Here is a 20,379-nt window from a genome sequence, read left to right on the forward strand (position 1 = left end):
GTGCTCGTAGGTGGGGCTACGGCTGCGCGGGAGCCGTCGGCGGTGGGGAGGTTCGGGCACGGTGGGCTGAGGTCCAGAGCCCTGCCCACGGGGACGCAGGTGAGGCCCAGCGAGAATTCGAGCGCAGTGCCGGCACTGCTGGGGAAGCCGGCGCACCCTCCACAGCTGCTGGCCCGGGTGCTAAGCCTCTCACTGCCCGGGGCCGGCGGCGCCAGCTGGCTGCTCTGAGTGCGGAGCCGACGAGTCCACGCCCACCCGGAACTCCGCTGCGCGCAGCCCCAGTTCCCGCCCGCGCCTCTGCCTCCACACCTCCCCTCAAGCAGAGGGAGCTGGCCCCGACCTCGGCCAGCCCAGGGAGGGGCCCCCATAGTGCAGCGGCGGGCTGAAGGGCTCCTCAAGCATGGCTAGAGCTGGCGCCGAGGAGGCGCGGAGAGCGAGCGAAGGCTGCCAGAACGGTGTAACCTCTCAGTCACAAATAACTACAAAGCACATGGAGTCTTTGCACGGCAGCTGAGGAAATCTGCCACTTTTACAAAAAGCAATAAGCAAGGCTGCCGTTTGTGTGAAAAACGTGCACGAACACAAAAGGTCCAAAAAGGAGCGTCCTTCTAACATATCAATGTAAGTAGGTTTGTGCACATGCATGCGTGCCTGTTTGTGTGTGTATTAATCTACTTGGAGTTTGGTTGAAGAGTTACTCTGTGTACTTCCCAACATTTAGTATTTTTGTTTGCATTTTTAACCATTCTGGTATGTATGTAGGCATTTATGACATTTTAATAAACTATGTAGAAATTAATCAGCTAGAATGAAAACATTAGAGCATTGATTAAATCAAGCATAACATTCTTAAAGAAGTTGCATACACGAGTCCAACACCAAATTTGCTTTTACAATTTCTAATGTGCTTATTAGAAAGTGGTGTAAGAAACAAAGTAAAAGCATTTGTGAAATATGAGGTAGAATTATTTTCTCCAGCCAGTTGAATGAGCTCTCAGGGTTCAATACCTAAGTTTTTCCAAATTCTAAACATTTTTAACTTCCTCAATCAAAATTCATAGAGTTCTAAAACTTCAAGTTTTCATTTTGTTTTGTTTCTCTTATTTTGTTTCATTTTGTTTCAGTCTCTTAATTGCTCCCATAGAGGCAACACTTGGAGTTTTGGTATGGAGAGAGAATGCTAGGCCAGAGTGTTGGGGTGGCTTGGGGAGAGGAAAGGATTGCAATGATTTGTAATTCATGTATTTGTAAATCAAGTCTTTCCTGTATTCATGAACGGAAACTTTTTTTTTTTAAATATAAATAGTAGTAGTTTCTACTGCTTACAAAGGGATGAAGCTCAGAATATATTTTCAGTTGCTGAGTCTTTTTTCCTGTTAATGTGATCTTGTAAAAGCTAGGAAGCTGAATGAAAAAGATAAAACATTCAACAACAATGTATATGCCTACTACTCTATCTATACTCCTGCTCCAAAAAGTCCTTTTTTTTTAATTAAAATACCATTTATTCTCTATAAATTCAATGTACAGTGTTTGTTTAAGAAGGCAAGCTTTCTGTCATACAATAGTGTTTGTAACACCTGTGCAGTGCTACTCAGTTAACCAGAAGGGGTTTGGTTTATAACAAAATACCTTAACATCTGGTCCAGGAACCCTGAAGAAATGAGATATTGTTATGTAGACTAATTATGCCAAGATGTTTGAAGAAATACTCAAAACCTAAACTACTACAAAAGTATCTATGATAACAGCTGCATCAGTAAATTATTTTGTGGCATAGCCAATAAAATGAGAATTCAATAACAAAATTGTAAAAAGCTTGCACAAAAGCTAAATACTATTCTCACTAGAAAACAAGTTATAAACCATGTAGTTTCCCCACAGCCATTTATTAGCATCGATATGTATATACACACAAACAGAGATCAGTCAGGAGAAGATGTTTAGTTGCTTTCTGGAATTTAAAAGAGTTGACTCAACAAGAGTAACAATTGGAACGCTACAAGTAGTATTTTCAGGTAAGCCAATTAATTGCGTTCATAAATTTATCACGAAAAAATAATGTCTAAATGACTGATTCATAACATGAAAATAATAAAATACATCAACTTTCATTCTGATTTTGACCACATTGCATTCTTGCTATTCATATAAGCCAAATAGAACAATGTACAAATATCAAGATAGCACACCTACATCCATTATGCTTACTCAGAAAGATTTTCTCCAGGGTGAGCCAGGCATTCTAAGTGAAGCTGCTTTCAAAGATGGTAAGACAAATCATTTCCATAAATGCAGAGAAAATTGTAGCATCTATATGATACCCAGCCACATGTTGAATATATTAGACACTGCTTGTGAGTAATTTTTTCCAAAGGTAAATAAAACAATTTGAAAGGCAGAAAATCATTTTCAAGACATTCATGCACTTAATAAATGAAGAAATAATATTTGTAAGATAAACACATTCATTTCAATGCCATAGAAAATAAGTAGCAAGCTGTGTGTCTATGTGATTAGGCATGAAAATAAGTGTACATTTTCATGAAGAAGGCATATAGCAACCAAAGACAAAACTAGGAAAAAGTTTAGAGTCCTTAAGGTTACATTATAGAACTCTGTTTTCCAATGGATACAAAATCTAATCTAGTTTCAGTTGAAACTTCGTAATCTCAAAAAATAAATGTTCATAAAACCTGAAAATATTTTCCTAAAAAGAGGAATGCCTGTATCACCTAACATATTAGAAGATCAGTTTTGAGGGAAAAGGTGATTAGAACATTCTTTTTTAATGCAGCTTGATTAGTAGGCCGAAGTGGTAAGCAATATGTAGAGAAAAAGAAAAAGGGATTAAAAACACTTAAAGTGGGTCAGTGATATCTCAAAGAGTTATAAATCAAAGTCACACAGATCTTAAACTAAACTTTATAAAATGGTGAGAGAGGAATTATAACCTTAACTAAAAATACAGTTTAATGACAATGGAAGAAACAGATGCTGAGATCTTTTTGGCTTTTTCTTTTTTTTTTGAGACAGAGTCTTGCTCTGTTGCCCAGGCTGGAGTGCAGTGGTACAGTCTCAGCTCACTGCAACCTCCGCCTCCCAGGTTCAAGCAGTTCCCTGCATCAGCCCACTGAGTAGCTGGGATTACAGGTGCCCGCCACTACGGCTGGCTAATTTTTGTATTTTTAGTAGAGACGCAGTTTCACCATCTTGGCCAGGCTGGTCTCGAACTCCTGACCTTGTGATCCACCCGCCTCAGCCTCCCAAAGTGCTGGGATTACAGGCTTGAGCCACTGTGCCAGGCCCTTTTTGATTTTTAATCAAATTGAAATGACAGGCTACATGAGCTACAGTTGAGTTTCAGTTTCGTATTTGGGACTTGACCAAACGGCAGGTAGAAAATGTAGAAAGGATGAAAATTCTATACCTCCACTATGACATCAGATAGTATCAGTCCATCAGGGTGATGAAGTAAGCCTAGGTGTCCCAAGGTGACAGCCATTGCAGACGACTTTGAATTATGTCTGTTACTTACACCCATTTGCTTGTTCATTCATCCAGCCAGTCCTTTTTCCATCCTTTTATTTATCCATTCATCAAGCCAGACAGTCCTACATATTTGCACATTGTTTTACTACTAATAAATCTTTATTATCTACAGTTTTTATTTAATTCTTTTGGCAAACCCATCAAAGGAATAAAGCAATATTATAACAGTTCCCTTATGTAAACCAAAAGTATCTATGACAGATCTCAATCAACAGAAAGTTTATTTTGCCAAGGCTAAGGATGCGCCTGTGACAGCCCCAGAAGGTGCTGACCACATGTGCCCAAGGTGGTCAGGGTGCAGCTGGTTATATACATTTTAGGGAGACATGAGACACAAATCAATAAGATGCACATTGGATCCTTCTGGGAAGGCAGGACAAGTTGGAACGGGGGACTTCCAGGTCACAGGTAGATCTAAAGATTTTCTGTTTGGCAATTGGTTGAATGAATTATTATCTAAAGATCTGGAATCAATAGAAAGGAAATGTCTGGGTTACAATAAGGGGTTGTGGAGATCAAGGCTTTATTATGCAGATGAATCTTCCAGGTAGCAGGCTTCAGAGAAAATACATTGTAAATATTTTATATCAGACTTAAAGAGTCTGTCCTATCACTCCTAAAGTCTTCGTGTTGATGTTTGTGAGGCATGTCTGACTCCCCACTTGAGCTTGGCTGAGGGGAGGGTCCATTAGTCAGTTAGGGGACTTAGAATTTTATTTTGGTTTACACTTACAAGTGAGAACAATGACTTTGAAATGCTCAATGATTTACCATATTTCACAAAGGAAATAACCTACATATCTAAGACTTTATAACTTCAATGTTAAGAGCTCTTTATAATCTAACAGACAGATATAAAGAAGTGAAACCTTGCCTCAAGGAGTTAAAGAATCCAATGACTACATTATTGGGCTTACAAGGTAGCAGATAAAAATGAAACAACTTGCTGAAAAGCTGAAACTGAAACTGCTTCAAAGTGTAGGAAACCAGTAACTAAGAAAAACTTTTGAGGTTGTAGGATACCAGATAAGAAAATAAACAACTGCATTTTGGGAGGCCGAGGTGGGCGGATCACAAAATCAGGACATCAAGACCATCCTGGCTAACACGGTGAAAACTCAGTCTCTACTAAAATTCCAAAAACGAAATTAGCCTGGAGCGGTGGCCGGCGCCTGTAGTCCCAGCTACTTTGGAGGCTGAGGCAGGAAAATGGCGTGAACCCGGGAGGCGGAGCTTGCAGTGAGCCCAGGTGGCGCCGCTGCGCTCCAGCCTGGGCAACAGAGCGAGACTCCGTCTCAAAAAAAAAAAAGGAAAATAAACAACTGACTGAAACTCCTTCTTCCTTGTGTGTGAGATCAAGAAAAAACTGGCTGAAATCTACTGAAACTAAGATGGGCAATTGGAGTTTGTGTAGAATGAGCTTGCTGATGTCAGAGCCTGAATTTCCACCATATGTTTTATACTTACTACTCTCAAAATCTTGTACGTGTGACTGATCAGGTAGCATGAAGAGATAATTGTGCATGCCCAAGGACTTTCCAGACCTCCCTTTTCCTTCCACCACTTACCTGCTAATCTCAGATTCTACTACTTGAAACTTTTGTAATTAAAACACCGCTTTGAAGCCAGCACAGGAAGACAGATTTGAGCTTGACCTTTGTCTCTTTATGAATTGAATTCCAATATAAAGCTTTCCCTTTCTCAAAAACATGGTGTCATAGTACCGGCTTCAAGCGCATCAGGCAATGAATCCCTTTGCTTTAATAATAAAAGCAGTGAGCCTGTGGTCAAGAATTGCATCAGTAAGTCAAGACACTTATAAAAATGTGTGGGAGAAAAAAGCAATCATCCTAAAAAGAAACAAAAATAAAATACATAAAACCCCAAACAACAAAAATAGCAGTTTACTATGTATTCTAGAAAAATCGAAAAGAAAAAACTTTTCTTTTGCTATACTGCCTTTTCAAGTGGTAAAATGTTAATAACCAGGGCAGTATTTGTTTCTGTTCTCTTCTGTTACTGTTAAAGTTTGATGAATTTGCTGCTCATTTCACTCTTTATTTATATAATGACTATGGGTGAAACAGAATGAAAAAAAGCAAGTTTGTTAATTTAGTTTTCAGTTTTTCTGGCTGAGATAAAGATTTTCAGGGCCCAATGACTAAATACGTATAGTAAAAATTTGGGATTATCACCAGATTTAAATCTATGTGCAAATTTGAGAATGATATTAGTACTGTCAATAATTTTAGTTATCAAAAATGGAAAGAGAGTAGAGATACGGGGAAAATTTAACCTTTACAAGTAATATACGCTATATGTTTTATTTTAGGATTGCTTACACATCTGTACTCCTGTCAATGTAGCATAGGGAGTGTACTACAAATTTAAAATGATTATTCAATAGCTTTATTGGGAGTCACAAATTGGAATTATTTTAAAAAAAATTATCCGAATTCTACATTCAATACTAAAAATTATAAACTAGAACAATTCATTTATAAACGTATTACAAAGTGAATTGTCTACTCACACTACTTTAATAATATCGTGACTGGCTAGGCCCAGTGGCTCACGCCTGTAATCTCAACACTTTAGAAGGCCAAGAAAAGTGGATTGCTTGAGTCCAGGAGTTGCAAACCAGGCTGGGTAACATTGTGAAACCTGTGTCTGCTAAAACCACAACAAATTAGCCAGCCATGTTGGCATGGACTTGTAGTTCCAGCTACCCAGGAGGCTTGAGCCCTGGAGGTTGAGGCTGCAGTGAGCCCTGATTATTCTGACTGCACTCCAGCCTGGGCAACAGAGTGAGAGCTTGTCTCAAAAAAAAAAAATAAATAAATAAATAAAATAAAATCATCATCATCAAAAGAGAAAATATAAAATGATTTAAATGGCTAAACATGTCACTAGCATGTAGACCCTGAGGTGATGCAATGAGCAGGGCAGTTTTCCTATGTGGTATTATTTCAAAAATCTATATTATTGGTTTAGTCATGATAAAAAGATCTGCCAAACACAAATCAAGGGATGTTCTATTAAATACTTGACCAGTACTTGTTTAAACTTTCAAGATCATGAAAAACAAGTAGAAAGTGAGAAACTGCCACAGATTGGAGGAATTTAAAGATACTTGATGGTCAAATGCAAGTTGGTTTCCTAGATTGGGTATTTGAAGAAAAGGCAGTGAAAATCTGTGAAATCAGAAAAAAATCTGTAGTTTGTTTAATAGTGTTTTTCTAATGTTAATTTCTTAGTTTTTTTCCAAATATACTACAGTTATGTAAGATGCTTGCGTTAATATAGAGAAAAAGGTATTGGAAAACTATCTGTACTATTTATCTTTGTAAAATTTTATAAATCTAAAATTATTTCAAAATAAAAAGTTAAATAATTTTAATAAATAACCTTTATCTTCAGTGAAAAAATAGATTGAAAATATCTACCAAGTAATATACAAATGACATATACTAAGTAATATACAAATGATATATACTAAGTAATATACAAATGATAGGCTCTATCATCATTATAAAAGATATTCAACTTAAAGATAATTGCACATTCCTAAAGGAAAACTAAATAACATATCTGTATATTTAACAATTTTCATGTGATATCTAAGAAACTTCTTTCAGGTACAAAGTCTCCTGTATTTTAGGTTTCTCTCTCTCTCTCTCTCTCTCCATCTTTCTCTCTCTTTCTCTCTTCTTTCCCCCTCTTAACTAAAACTGTCAGTAATAAGATGTACTGTAGACATGATATAGTTAGGAATTCAAGCTTCTCATTTGTAATAGTTTCCTTGTTAATAATATAGTAACTAAGTGTTATCTACAGTGTGGGCTATATAACCTTACCATGATTTTTTAAAATTATAATCACAGAAGCATTTTTCCACTTAGCAATTATACATACTTAGCTTTGCAACAAATACTGAATTTTTGAATAAGTTGTTTACTGTTAAAAATATATCTTTCCCAATGTATCTTTTATTTAATGACTCACCTCAATCATATTTTTTTCATGTACTTTGTTATTGATACACAAATTTTTAAATACTACGCTCTGACTGGCTGGAAAGAGTACTTCTATCCAACACTGTGAAGAATCTCTCATCATGTGTGACATTTTAAAAAAACTTGATTCTTCTAAACATTAGAGATATTTTTATGTATCTTCAGAAAGTTTATTTGCTGAAAAATAAATTATTTCCCATGGCATACTAGTTTCTAAGTATGATTTGAGCCATTTGTTTTAAAATAAGTCAGAATATAAGTTATCTTTCTTTTAATTGTAAGTAAGTAATCTCAAAAGTGCTTTCCAACATATGAATGTATTTAGTATAATACTTAGTAAACTGTCCTGTGGTCATTAAGTATAAAACATAGAAAGAACATTCTAACCATTACATTATATATATTTTTTAAGTTTTGGATTGAGTTTCACATGGCTTTAAATTATTGCAGAAAAAAGTGTTTCAGTTTCCTTCCTATTTTGAATGTTTAAAAATTTTTATTAACTACACACTTCCTTTAACATGATTACTCATTATCTGAACACACAGTAAATGTTAGGCAAAGTTTATTATTGGTGACTATTGATTTAATTCTGTGTTTTACATAATTTCATGGTCTTTTGCAACTTTTAACAAAATATTAGGTAAATTTATTACTATTCTACTTTTACTGAGGCTAAGATATCTACTTGGAATAGAAATTTTGGCTCTGTCATTCTCGTGATCACTTTTGTCATATTCTTGTTGTATTCAAATAGTGATTCATTTTTAGAAATTCTTTAAAAATATTTTGTTTAGTTGTGAAAGGTGAGTTTAATTGAAATAAAATAATATCGTCCAAAAATCCCCCTTGCAATATGCGGAAATCTAGTAAGAGCAATCCTATTAACTTCACTGAACATCACATTTTCTCCTTAAACTCAGGTCATTTCCAATAAAACACATAACCCATGGTGGTCTGGCAAGTACTGATTGAGAACACCTATCTTATTCCTTATAACAAATATTATTAAAATTGCATATCACTCAGCATATTTTCTTAAAAAAATATATCTGGATAGATATCACTACTGGAGCCTCAAAAACCAAGGGATCTTTTTAAAAACTGTGTTTTCTTCTTCTAGGAATGCGGGGAGGTCAGATATTGCAATTTGGAGGATATTCATCACAAAAAACTCCTAGAAAAACATTTGAGATGTGACATTTATGTTGTTGAAGATCTCATGGATACCCTCTTGTAGAAAGCATAATGATAACACAAACTTGGAGCAAACACTTTAAGATATGCTCTGCAGCTTAGCTTCCTCATCCTAGAGAGAGAAGTGTAATTCCCTAAAAAGCATTTGAAACACAGTAATTTTAATGAAAATACATTAAACTTCCTTTTTAAACAAATAGCTCATCCCACCTTTCTTCTGGTTCTCACTTTTTTTTTTTTTTTTTTTGAGGCAGAGCCTTGCTCTGTCACCCAGGCTGGAGTGCAGTGGCATGATCTTGGCACACTCCGGCCTTCGCCTCCTGAGTTCAAGTGATTCTCCTGCCTCAGCCACTGAGTAGCTGGGACTACAGGCATCTTCCACCATGCCCAGCTAATTTTTGTATTTTTAGTAGAGATGGGGTTTCACCATATTGGCCAGGCTGGTCTCAAACTCCTGACCTTGTGATCCACCCTCCTTGGCCTCCCGAAGTGCTGGGATTACAGGTGTGAACCACCTCAAATGGCCTGGTTCTCACATTTTAAAAAAATTATATGACATATATTAGAAATAGAATATTTAGTAAGCCATTAGTCTAGTGATATAAACTCAGATGAAGTTTAGAAAAAAAAAAAAAAACTTTGTTAATAGCACTAAACTAACCAAATTAATAGTTTGGTTTTTTTATGCTATGCAAAACTTAACTGAAGACTTCAATGTTAACATAGTCTAAGTCATTATGTAACAAGTGTGTTCCATGTGTGCAAAAGTTCTCTTAGCAGAAATTCATAAGGTCAGAACATTCTTAGCGTGATGTAAACAAATACAGGCATAAAATTGTGCTTTTATAAAGGAATCTTTTTTTTTGGTGTTATCCATCTACCCTTTATTTTTTAAAAAAGAATTCTAGCAATGTGAGACCCAAACATTCAAAAATAACAATGTGCACTCAAAGCTGTAGAATGAGGAATTAATATTTTATCCATAAAAGAAAATGTTAAATTTTAATCTGACTCAGTTTATATTGTTTTTTCTAGGCATGTTTTAAGGTGGCAATTATTTCTATGTCTATCTATTTCACTTTTTTAATAGGTTAACATTAACAATCTTTTTGTCAAAAATAGCTAAAGATAAAATCCTGGACTAAGATTAAATTTTAAAATAGTATTAGTTTGCAATATTCAACATGAATGGATAGTACTGTACATAAAAGAGATCATGAGTGAGATTAGATCTTGTTCTGTAGCTTTCGGCAAGAAAGCCTGAAAAACTGGAAAATACTGGAAGAGTACAGATAAAGTAATCTTCTGTAAAAATACTTTCCATCCATCAAAGTATAAGCTTCTGGCCACACTCTATGCTAATAATAAAAATACTAAAGCTCTTTTCTTTTGCCCCTAAATTCTCCCAATCAATTTTTCTTTGTTCGTCCTTTAAAATAACACTTGACACTTAAAATTACATTATCAGAAGATTCTGCAAATGCTAACCACTGAAATCACCACCTTTCCAAAACTTCAGCAAGTAACAGAACTCAAAATGGACTCAGCAGATAAAAGACGAGGGACTGGGAAATTATGTCTTTATGGTATGATCTCAACTGATTGCCTTAGGGTTGAACTTTAAATCTCTAAAATATTCGTGGAAAGTTTAGAACCATAAAACTTCATTCCTGTGTTTTTTTGTTAAATCACCATGGATCAAGTTAATAGCGGACACATCATTTTAACATTTCCTCATTAATCCACATGTTACAGTAATTGGCATTTAATCTTTATGAAATAGGACATTTTACCTTTGACTAGATTGATTTATTAAATTTTCTTGAAAATGATAAAACAATGTTTTAGGAGAAAAACAGATCTAAAAATATAGTTATAACTAAAATAACTTAAAACTATGAAAGTATTTTTTATAGCATATCTTAAAGTTTAAAAAAATCACTTTAAAAATAACTCTCTTCTCACTTTCCACATAAGCAGTAATTTAAACAAAAATTTCGCTGCAATGCTATGAGAAACTAACAATAAAGGGAAAGGCAGTTTGTCTTCCTAATTTCACATTTGATGTATTTATAAAACTCCAAGTATGTCTCCATAATATATTTGTATATGTTGTGCTGAGGTAGAAGATAGGAGGAGAGAAAAGCAAGATGAAGGAGAAAACTGTGACTCAGAGAAGATACTTTGATTAAGACCCCCTTATAATTATAATCCCTCTGGGTTGTACCAAACCTATGTCTACCACCTTACTCTGCTTCCATCCCTGTGACAGAGAAAACACACGTTGATCTGAGGGATACCATTGAACATGAACTTCTTTTGTTTCCATATGTTTCTACCAGAATGAAACAAATGAAGTCATATTATTTATATACTAAATATGTCGCATCCTCTAGTTGTGAAGATTTGATTGTTTCATTTAAGCTTAGTTTCTGATTTTTTTTTTTCTATATAGCTAGGCATTCTTCAGATGATTTTTTTTCTTTTTTATTCTACAGTGAAAAATTCTGTTTATTCCTGAAGATATTTAGTCCTGAGTGATTATAATAATTCTTCATTTCAGATCCCATCAAACATAGAAAATTTCAAAACAATGAGTTATGTTGTCCTTTCATTTTGTTTTGTTTTCATTTGTTTTTAAAATCTTCTCCTACATTATAGAGGTAGTGTGGAATGACTTTTACTTTGAAGGTTTATTTGTGTCTTTACCCTGAGGTGTCTAAAATACCCACTCAGATTCAAAATTATGAGGTATTGGCAAAGTTTTATAGGATTTTGTTCAATAAACTTTTTGCCACACATTTCATCTCAGTAGAGATGTGCTGGGTGTGGGTAGGGGTAGCTGTGGAGGCACGTTGGTACTGATGCAGGAGTTTTTGCTCCTCAGCTCAGCTACAATCCAGGTTCTCGTCTCATGACCTGGAAAAATTAGGCACACGGATACATTGAAAGGTGAGGAGAGTGGAATTTATTAAAAGAAAGCTCTCAGCAAATAGAAGGAGGTACTGCCAACAGGCTCCCATCTCACAGATTGAATACCAGGCCAGCACACACGAGATGAAGAGGCCCATCTCCCCCACTGCATAAGGCACAAATTCCCGATGGCTCCACTCCATTCTTCCAGTGCACATGTGGGCCCTTAGTGTGAGCCACTCCATGTTGATTATTTCCCTTTACTGAACATGAGTTAAGGGATGGAATTTTTCATCATGGGCATGTTTAAGCAAGCACCCTATACACAATGACCTGGGTGGCACTTGGCTGTCTCCTGTCTCTATCAGTAGTTTTCTCACACTATCATACACTCTCATTGCCAGCAGCCATTTTTAAAGGTCAAGACATAAAGTTATACTTCCTATCTTCCTTAACTGGTAATTCTATATGCTAAAAATTTTGGTTTCAAATTTCAATTTGCCATCAGATTCTGAGAGTTTCTGATACAATCGAGCTTAAAAGCCTATCTAAATAATATGCCTCAAGGAACATGAGTAGGGGCACTCGAATTGTTTAATACCTTTTTTCCATTGCAGATGATTATGTATTAAGCAAATTTTTTGATATAATCATTTTTCTTTCTTAAAAAATAAATCAAGGTTTTGGCTTAATAATTAACTAGGCACATCGCTCAACATAATTCTTCATTCTTATTTTTGGATACCTAACTGTAAAAATATGAATTATTATATTCATAGTCTTATTTTCCTTCCTTTAGCTCTTTATGAAAACAGAAATGCAACCTACTGTATTGTGTTTCAATTTTACTCAAATAATATTTAATTTATGCAGTTTTTAGCTTTTTCTGTTGTGCTTAATTTTCTTAGAGAAGTTGCCAAACTACTGTTTCCTCAAGTTTATTAAAATATAATTGACAAAAATATATATATTCAAAGTGTACAACATGAGGTTTTGATATATGTATACATTGTAAAATGATTAAACGAAGCTAATTAACATATCTATTACCACATATACTTATTTTCTGTGTGTGCTGTTAGCACATTTAAAATTGAATTTCTTAGCAATTTTCAAGTATAGTATCCAGTGTTAATAACTGTAGTCACCATGCTGTACATTCAATAATTTATTCATCCTATCTAATTGAAACATTGTACCTTCTAAACAATTTGTCTTCCCATATCACAGCCCTAGTAACCACCATTCTGCTCTGCACTCCTGAGTTTTACTCTTTTAAGTTCCACATAGAAGTGAGGTCATGCAATATTTGTCTTTCTGTGCCGGGGTTATTTCACTTAGAATAATGACCTCCAGGTTCATCCATGTTGTCTCAAATGACGAATGTTCCTTTTTAAGGATGAATATTACCTCCACTTTGCCCCACAGCTGTGGGACCAAAAAGTGCAGCCCACATGGGGTTATATACCTCAGAGGTCATGAGACACACTGGGAAAAGTATTGAAGGACATCCTGTTTTTAGGGGAGAAAGAAACAAACCCGAGGATTTTTTGGATTATTGCTCCTTAATTCACGACGCTACATTCCCTAGGAGGAACAGAAACAAGACCTGAGCTTTTACAGACAGTTCTTCCCTAATGGAGGATATTGCATTCTCTGCATATTCTACAATTATTCTTGGGAATTACAAGTAAGAATGGGAGAAGAACTGGGCTGGACCAAGGTCACCTGGAGAACGGTTCTTGCAGAAATTAAAGACAAATTGAGACAAATAAATTGAGACAAATAAAAATGGAAACACAAAACACAGTGAGACCTCACCTTTAAAAAAAAAGAAAATAAAAGAAATGGAAGTACAAAATACTAAAACTTATGGGATGAAGCAAAAGCAGTTCTAAGAGGAAAGCTTAAAGCAAAAAAAGTCTGTATTGAGAAAAGAAAAACAACTCGTATAACCAACCTAATGCTGGCTCAAGGAACTAGAAAAAGAAGACCAAAGTAAGCCCAAAGTCAGCTGAAGGAAGGAAATTATCATCAGAGCAGAGATAAATGAAATGGAGACTAGAAAAATAATAGAAAAAGTAAACAAAACGAAGCATTTGTTTTTCAAACAATAAACAAAATTGACAAATCTTTAGCCAAACCAAAAGAAAGAAGACTCAAAGTCATAAAATAAAAAATGAGAAAGGGTATATTACAGCAAATACCACATAAATACAAAAGATCATAAGAGATGGGTATTAATAATTTTATGCCATAATTCAGTTGAGTATTTTTTACATTTCTAAGATTTTATCCATTTGGATAACCTGGAAGAAATGGATAAAATCTTAGAAACGTAAAATATACTCAGACTGAATTATGAAGAAATAGAAAATCTCAACAGATCAATAGCATGTGCAGAGATTAAATCGGTAATAAAAAAATCTCAGAAAAAAAAAACCCTCAGAACCTTCTGACTTCTACTAACATTTAAAGAAGAATTGGTGTCAGTCTTTCTCAAAGTTTTCCAGAAAATTGAGGAGGTGGGTACACTTCAGAACTCATTTTATGAGGCCAACGTTAACTTAATATCAAAAACAGGACACTAAAAAAAATTGTACAATATCCTTAATGAATATAAGTGCAAATAATTCTCAACAAAGTACCAGCAAACTTAATTCAACAGTGTATTCAAATATCATATACCATGATCATGTGGGATTTATCCTCGGGATGCAAGCATGGTCCAAGATATGCAAATCAGTAAATATGACATACCAGAATAAAAGAGTGAAGAATAAAAACCACATGATCATCTCAATAGATGCTGAAAAAACATCTGACAATATTCAACATTCTTTCACAATAAAAATGCTCAAAGTAGGTATAGAAAGAATGTTTCTCAATTTATACATATAGAGTATATTAAACACTTCTATATTCAAAGTAACTTACAGCGTAAAAGTTCTAAGAGTGATGTGGTTTCAGTGCTTTCAGCATTCTTTTTTTTTTTGATACTGGATTAGAGAAAAATGTGTATTTGGATAGACTAGTTATGATGCTTTTGCAGTCATTTGCCACATAATAAAGTTTCAGTCAATGATAAACCACATATACTGTGGTGGTCCCAAAGATTTTAATGGAGGTGAAAAATTCCTATTGCATCGTGATGTCTTGATGATCCTGACCTTCTGTAGGCCTAAGCTAATGTGTATGTTTATGTCTTACTTTTTTTTTTTTTTTTTTTTGAGACGGAGTCTCGCTCTGTCGCCCAGGCTGGAGTGCAGTGGCGCGATCTCGGCTCACTGCAAGCTCCACCTCCCGGGTTCACGCCATTCTCCTGCCTCAGCCTCCAAAGTAGCTGGGACTACAGGCGCCCGCCACCACGCCCAGCTAATTTTGTTGTATTTTTAGTAGAGACGGAGTTTCACTGTGTTAGCCACGATGCTCTCGATCTCCTGACCTCGTGATCCGCCCGCCTCGGCCTCCCAAAGTGCTATGTCTTACTTTTTAACAAAAAAAGTTTTTAAAAGTTAATTAAAAAAAAAAAAAATAGAGGCCGGGAGCGGTGGCTCACGCCTGTAATTCCAGCACTTTGGGAGGCCCAGGCGGGCAGATCATGAGGTCAGGAGATCGAGACCATCCTGGCTAACGCGGCGAAACCCCGTCTCTACTAAAAATACAAAAACAAAATCAGCTGGGCGTGGTGGAGGGTGAACCTAGGAGGCGGAGATTGCAGTGAGCTGATATCGCGCCCCTGATCTCCAGCCTGGGCGACAGAGCGAGACTCCGTCTCAAAAAAAAAAAAAAAATAGAAAAACCTTATAGAATAAAGATAATGAAGAAAGAAAATATGTTGTGTATAACTGTACAATGTGTTTCTATTTTAAGCTCAGTGTTATTTAAAAATAGAAAAATTAAAAGCTTATAAAGCAAAAAGTTACAGTAAGTTGTGATTAATTTCTTAATGAAATATTTTTAATAAACAGTGCAATCTACATATACAGTGTCTACAGTAGTGTACCATAATATCCTAGGCCTTGACATTTACTCACCACTCACTCACTCACTCACCCAGAGCAATTTCCAGCACTGTAAGCTCCATTTGTGGTAAGTGCCCCATACAGGTGTCCCATTTTTCATCTTTTATACCGTATTCTTATTGTGCCTTTTCTACATTTAGGTATGTTTATATACACAGATATTTACCATTGTGTTACGATTGCTGACAACATTAAGTACAGTAACAAGCTGTACAGGTTTTTAGCCTAGGAGCAATAGGTTATACCATATAGCCGAGGTGTGAGGTAAGCTATACCATCTATGTTTGTGTAAATACATAGTATGATATTTACACGATAAGAAATTGCCTAATGACACATTTCTCAGAATGTATCCATGTTCTTAAGCAATACATAACTATGCAAGAATCCAGAGAAAGATTATGTTAAATTGAACTAGATTAAAATGGTTTAAATTAGATTTTTTAAAAAATATGACTAGATTGAAATAGTTTAAAGTAGGTAAAAAATCTGTATGTTCTTAACTTTTTCTGTGAAGTGCCTCATAGTAAATATTTTAGATTAGACTGTCTCTGTTACCTCTGATGTTATAGCATGGAAGCCTCATAGATAATCTATAAACAAATGAGTATTGTTCTTAGAACAAAACTGTATTTACAAAAGCAGGCAGTGGACCACATTTGGCCCATAAGGTATAGATTGTCAATACCTGTTCTAATAAACAAAAATATTTCAGGCTTTTTAAAGGATATTAATGTTCAGTTTTAAAGCTGGCTTAACCCATTTATTTTTACATGTCTTTTATGAGGAGGGTACATATTTTAAAAATCTAATTCTAATGTAAAATAATTCTTTAAAAATGATTATAATTATTTATTCATAGTGTGAAATACATGTGACAACTTTAAAACTTTCTTCAAATGTCTTAATGTGTATAAATATGTTATATAAAAATATGGAGCAAAATACAAAAAGTACAAATTTAAGCTTATAGAAAATTCTTGAAACCCTTGCACAGTGCAAAGCTAGCCTGTCATCATTTCTGCACATTCTTTAACTTTTATTACTAGACTTTATTATATCCATTCTCATGGAATTGTAGAAGTGGAAACTGGTATGGATGCTAAATTCAATGAGCCATTAAATAGGTGAAAATAATCATGATATTTTCTCTTAATATTAATTAGAATAAAGTCACTCATTTTGAAATTATCACCTATGTTGCGCAAAGAGAATACTTTCATAAAATCTAAATTACAACCAGGAAGAAAAAATACATTTTTATTAATTAACAACCACATTGAGTAATTGAATAGCTGAATGAAATTTAGGGATAGAATTAAATATTTTTCTTAATTGTTTGCTTTTTAGATATAAGAAAGACAGAAATTTCGTTATTGTCGATTCCTTTTCTTTTTAGGGTAAATAATGTGTCATGATTTCAGTGAAACTTTTGAAAAATTTTAAACACCCCCAAGTTTCCATTTAATCAGACAATAATTTTAAAATAATAGCTAATATTTTAAAGGCACTTATTTTCTTCCAATTAAATTGTAAGCAACAATTTAAGATGGGTACTATCAATATATCTCTTTTACTAGTGACAAAACTGAGGCCCAGAGACTTTAGATGACTTAATCGTAGTCCAGCAATGAGAAAGCTGAAGAGTCCCAGACAGTTTGTGCTTAGTCTGTGCTTCTTATAAATAGGCAATTGGAAAATGAGATCTACACACATAAAACCATTTATTCATGACATGTATTTATTTGTTTCTATGTCTCACACACATATGCAGATATACATGAACACTCATGCACACTCGTGTGCATCACTGGCATGGATGTACACACAGAGATGGGCAAACACACTGCAGTGTCCACAGAGCTTTGATGAACTGGTTCTAGACTTCGTTCTATCATTAGATGAAATAATTTTGGAAACTGACAATCTCATTTGCATCATCTGTGAAACGGGGGCGGGAGATTAAGTAGCATAAATGATCTTTAAGAACTTTGTTTTTGTAGTCGATTTTGTGTTAACTTTCTAAATTATGGTTTATCAGGGTAGAGTACATTGGTGATTCATAATAATAACCAATTTCAATCCAAACCATAGGGTCAGATATTGTTACATTTTACCATTTTTTTCTTTCTTTTATATGTAAATGTGCAAACTTAATGGCCCCAGCTGTGTCATTTTCTCTCATCTGAACACCTTGTGCCTTTTACAGGTTTAGTGTCAGAGCTAAGCACATATTTTATGACTAAGGATAAGTATTTTAGACAACCTAAATGGGGGAAAAAGAACTTACCCTAAAATGATAAATAAGAGGTTTCTATGGTCTGAAAATTCCATGTCTTGGTTATATGATCTTTCCCTCTCTGATTTCTAATGGGTGCATTTGGGAAGGAAGCCACTTCCACTGCTCCATTTAAAAAAATGTTCCTAGACATTGTAAGTTGACAGTTTTGTTGCTCTGTCTGCTCTATCAGTTTCTCTATCTACCTACCAGAAGGTCCCAAATGAAAATACATTCTGCAGCTATTCATGGACCAGCCACTAAACAAGTTCAGGTGTAAAAATCAATATGGGTTCAACTATGGAAAAATAATTGGCTTTTGCTGCCTCACTGACCTTTCTACTAAATACATCAGACTTAAATAGAGCTCTACCATTCTGGGGCTTATTACAAATGAATATAAGTTTTTCTTGTGCTCTGACAATTTCAGGTTTGAGTTATAACAAATATACTTTACTACTTTTTTTGTAGACTTTGATCAGTGGTAGTATTCTAGCTGCCTCATTATTAGAAAATAATGTAATGTTGTTGCCAGTAGCAAACACAATTTGTCAATTACTTTTGTTATTGTTTCCTATGGAAAATAACTTCTGGTAACTGTGGATTGATGTAAAAACCACACACCATGTCCAAGTTGCTTGGGAAATAAAACATGTCAGTACACTATATTCGATGACTGTTTAAAAAATAATAAATAAGCTAAATTGTTCTGCAGTGACATGATGTATGGGAATGGTTTCAAAAAGCATAACGTATTACTTCATATCATTCACATTGATACAATAAATTAGGGATCATATATTAAAACTTAAAAAATATCTCTTGCTCTGGTAGTAGCTGACATTTAGCTAATTTACAAAGATAAATCATAGTTAAGATATCTGCTCTTTTATGGTTTAAGTCTTGAAGCTAATAGACAAAAATTAAAACTGTAAAATAACAATTTGTTTCTGACTTGCAGTTATACATTTTGAAGTTGAAACTTTTTTTATATTCAGAATGACCAGAAATATGTTTTAAAGTATTATTTTATAGGATGTTTAAAAACGTATAAAATATAAATTAATTCATTAAGAGAAACATAAAAATGATGGCAGACAAACTGTGATTACTTTTCTGAATATATTTCTTTCAGCAGTGTTCTATCTTTCTCAGATTTTAATGTATGTGTCTTTCTTTTTATAATTGGAAACAAGCAGCACATGTAGCTTAAAGTTTTAAGAGTTGGGAAGTAATAGTTTCTTATCTGAATACTTGCCTTGTGACATGATTCTAATTCTTAACTGCATGTTTTCAACTTCAAATCTTTAAAGTAGAATTACTTTAAATTTTTCAAGAAAATGTAAAAAATAATTTGTAAAGATAGACACATATTTATCTGCTTATTTGTTAAAAATTAAATTAGAAAAATGCTGCATTAAATCTATAAAGTTCCTTTAGAAATTAATTTTGCTATTTCTTGAACAGTTTATTGTCTCTACTTTTTGTTATTCCTTAATAAAGTAAAACAATATTTAAAAATCAACAATGATAGACTGGATTAAGAAAATGTGGCACATCTACACCATGGAATACTATGCAGCCATAAGAAATGATGAGTTCATGTCCTTTGTAGGGACATGGATGAAATTGGAAATCATCATTCTCAGTAAACTATCGCAAGAACAAAAAACCAAACACCGCATATTCTCACTCATAGGTGGGAATTGAACAACGAGAACACATGGACACAGGAAAGGGAACATCACACTTCAGGGACTGTTGTGGGTTGGGGGGAGGGGGGAGGGATAACATTGGGAGATATACCTAATGCTAGATGACGAGTTGGTGGGTGCAGTGCACCAGCATGGCACATGTATACATATGTAACTTACCTGCACATTGGGCACATGTACCATAAAACCTAAAGTATAATAATAATAATAATAATAATAATTACAATAAAAGAAAAAAAAAAATACAAAAAATTAAAAAAAAATAAAAAAAAATAAAAAAAAAAAATAAAAAAAAAAAAAAATGGAGCAGGCAGGTGGCTGAAAGCTTAAAATTACTGTTTTGCCACATACCACATAGTTTAATAAGTCAAATATATTCAGAGGCTTTCATACTTTTTCTGTTGTCTTTTCTTATCTTTTCCTCTAATTTTTTGTTTAAATAAAGAGATAAAGTATAAAAAAAAAAAAAAAAAAAAAAAAAAAAAATCAAAATAAATGTAATTTAAATGGGCATACCTATTTAAGAACTATGATTTCTTGCAAACGTAATAGATTTTAAGTAGCTCATCATCAAATATAACTAAAAATGAGTGATTTGTTAAAATGGAAATCATTGTCAAATGTAATTAGAATGTATTCTATATGCTAGTATTGCATATAAATAGTTGATTAAAAAACAATGG

The sequence above is a fragment of the Pongo pygmaeus genome, chromosome 14 (assembly GCF_028885625.2).
Source record: "Pongo pygmaeus isolate AG05252 chromosome 14, NHGRI_mPonPyg2-v2.0_pri, whole genome shotgun sequence".
Classification (NCBI taxonomy): Eukaryota; Metazoa; Chordata; class Mammalia; order Primates; family Hominidae; genus Pongo; species Pongo pygmaeus.